Source organism: Nicotiana tabacum, chromosome 11 (genome assembly GCF_000715075.1).
Source record: "Nicotiana tabacum cultivar K326 chromosome 11, ASM71507v2, whole genome shotgun sequence".
Classification (NCBI taxonomy): domain Eukaryota; kingdom Viridiplantae; phylum Streptophyta; class Magnoliopsida; order Solanales; family Solanaceae; genus Nicotiana; species Nicotiana tabacum.
Window position 1 is genome coordinate 115,317,933 of NC_134090.1, and position 2,882 is coordinate 115,320,814.

At 31.4% G+C, this 2,882-nt stretch overlaps 1 long non-coding RNA gene across 1 annotated transcript; it reads left to right on the forward strand.

Annotated features, from left to right (window-relative positions):
* Nucleotides 1-428: 428 nt before the first annotated feature.
* Nucleotides 429-2,523, forward strand: LOC107767747 (uncharacterized). The gene is made up of 2 exons (XR_001643968.2): nt 429-1,078; nt 2,281-2,523. It is a non-coding gene; the product is annotated as an uncharacterized LOC107767747 (long non-coding RNA).
* Nucleotides 2,524-2,882: the final 359 nt, after the last annotated feature.

The window sequence follows — 2,882 nt, forward strand, 5'->3', positions numbered from 1 at the left end:
GTTGTTGTTATTGTTACTTTTATTTTCATTTTTATCGCCATTTGTGAAAAACATATCGTTTTCCTTTATTTAATTAAATAGTAATGTTTCTTTAATCATACAGTTTATAAATACTTGTTCCAAAAACATTATAGTTCTATACATAACAATTAGTGTAAAGGCTATTTTTATATGTTCACATTACATAGTATTATATAATATGATTATTAGAATATTTTATAAAAAATTAGATGCCCAAAGAAATACTCAAGAAGATAGGAGGCTAAAAAACCCAAATATTGTCTTCTCAATTAGTTAGCCCAAGCCTAAGTCGGCCCAAATCTGCCCAACAAGCAGTCCAAAATCCTCCACTTTAGCCTAACTATAGAACACTCTATAACCCCATCAAAACTACGTCGTTTTGATTAATATTCCAGACTTTAATCTCCGCCGTATAAGCTCTTAATCCAACGGCTGAAATTCATTCTTTCATTCTCAAAGACCTAGACACAATTAGCATTTTAATTTTTCCATTCTCTCTCCAAAATAGATGCTTCTTCTCCTCCCTTTCCTTTTCTTCACAAATTCCATTGTTGCTCAGCCATGGCAGACCTGCCATTACCATTTTTGAACAAGAAGCTCTGCACCTCATTTAATTTTCTTCAACATCAACATTCAAATTTCAAACGTTCAAGAGCTTTTCACTCAATTTCAAAATCCCGCCCAAACCAAGAACCCTAGATATCAGCCTATAAATACCCGCCTTTGAAGAGATTTTCGACCAAGCTGAGAGCTGCCCCTTTTACCCCAAAAATTGAAGGTCTTCAGCTGTTGCCTTCACCCTTTGAGACCAAACTTAGAGCCACCGCTCTTTCCCTCTATAAATTATTCTATGCTTATGAACTGTTATTCATCTCAGAAAAGCTTCATTCTTTTTGACTCCACAACTACTTCTGTTGGATATTTACGCTTGCATAAAATCGATTATCTTCATTTATTTTAGTCAAATATGCGTTTGTCCTAGAGGAAAGAGTGGTCTTAAAATTAGAGTTCGATAACGCATCTAAGATCCGTGCCTCGGTTCGCTGCTCCGCAACAGGTTAGTTTTCTTTCTAAACTGTAATCTTCCCTTATTTTGTTATTAGACGTAAAGTATGTGTTGTTTCATCTTCTGTAGAAATAACGTTCCTTAGTGAGTCGTGTTCTAGTTGTTTACTTACAAAATGTGAAGAAGACATGTTTGTTAAAATTACTCTACAAAATGGGTTATGCCGTTTTAGCCAGGAATTATGATCTAAGTATAAGAGTCATGTTTTAGGAGTTATATACAAACCGTGCATTTAAGCATTTTATAAGATAGACCATGTATTTTTAAAAGATTGAGTGGTCAGTGCTTTCTTCTTTTTATCCTTCCCCTTTTCTTTCGAATCTGCTAGTTTTGAATATTTTTTTGATTTGGTTTAAGTTGAGATTAATTCATGTCCTATGTCCTAGATATCATGAAAAATAAGTATTCGTCATATGTTTGATAAATCATTAAGTTAATATGACATTCTTATGATTCTTGGGTTTGTTAAAAGTAGTATGTTAAGCATTTTTTATCTATATATATATAAATCGTGATTTAGTTGATGTCTATGTCATGATTAGGACTCATTTTATTTATAAATTCACACTTATTTACTAGAGGTTTATAAATACTATGCCTATAGGTCCCATTATTTTTGCAGAGAATTTTAAGAGAGTATAATTCATGTCTAGTTACCATGAGTATGCAAAATTTACTATGCCTAATACTGTCTTTTTTTTTTTGTTTGAATGTAGAAGGCTATTGGTTTTTGAGGAATATAGAATGCTTTGTTGTCTATTGTTTGGATTCGTTTAACCATAGAAGAATACGCCTGTAGGTTTATTGAACTATGAAAATTGTCTAATGGTTATCACTAACTGCTGAATACATATTATTGGATTATAAACATATTATAAATTTAAGTCTTTCCTCTCAGTACTGAAATCTTGATTGCATGACAGCATATCTTTTTTATTTTGAATCCGATAATTTAAAGTGCATTCATTATGTATTCACCCTAAATTTACCTTTAGTATAGAGGATAACTAACCAAAGTAGATTATCATCAGTAATATCTACAAGAAATAGGGACTTATTTACTACTAAGGTCCTGTTATAAATCAAAAGAAGTATAATACTAGTTTTATTGCCTTTATATGCTGTTACTGTTATAGATGACTCCTAATTCTTTATTTTTCCTTTTCTTTGCATGCACACTTTGGATCAAATAGAGTCTTAATTCGAGACTCGCAGTGGAGTCTCATAGAGACTCAATATTACCCCATCACCACATGGAGTCGTTACATACCATCTTCTTTAGAGCACCAGATAGCGAGGAAAACAAGCGAATCGCTTGGGATCGCCTATGGCGGCTTTGTTTTCTACTTATTCTGTCTGATGTTGTTAATCTTTGTGATTTGTTTATTTGAACTTATGATTGATGATTAATTTTATCATTTAAAATTACAACTTTAGTTTTGGCAAAGTATTTTATTGAAAAAAGGACTTAAAAGGATAGTGCTAAGAGCTTTGGGGAGATAGTTACCAATTGAGTCTTTATTTTTTTTTAAACTTTTGAGAAAGTATTTTTATAAGCTAAGATAGAATTTGAACATATTTTCAAATCAATTGACTCTTTACTCAAAAGGACGCCTTTTTCACGATAAGCTTTTTGATAAATTTGAGTTGAATATTTAACCAAACTACATCGGAACTTTGATCCATTTCCTAAGTAAAAAAGACAGTTTTTCTCAAGTTTAGTTTTAATAAAATTTCAATCCAACATGTAATTTTTTTGTTTTGAAACCTAAGCATATTTTGCTAATTCAAAATA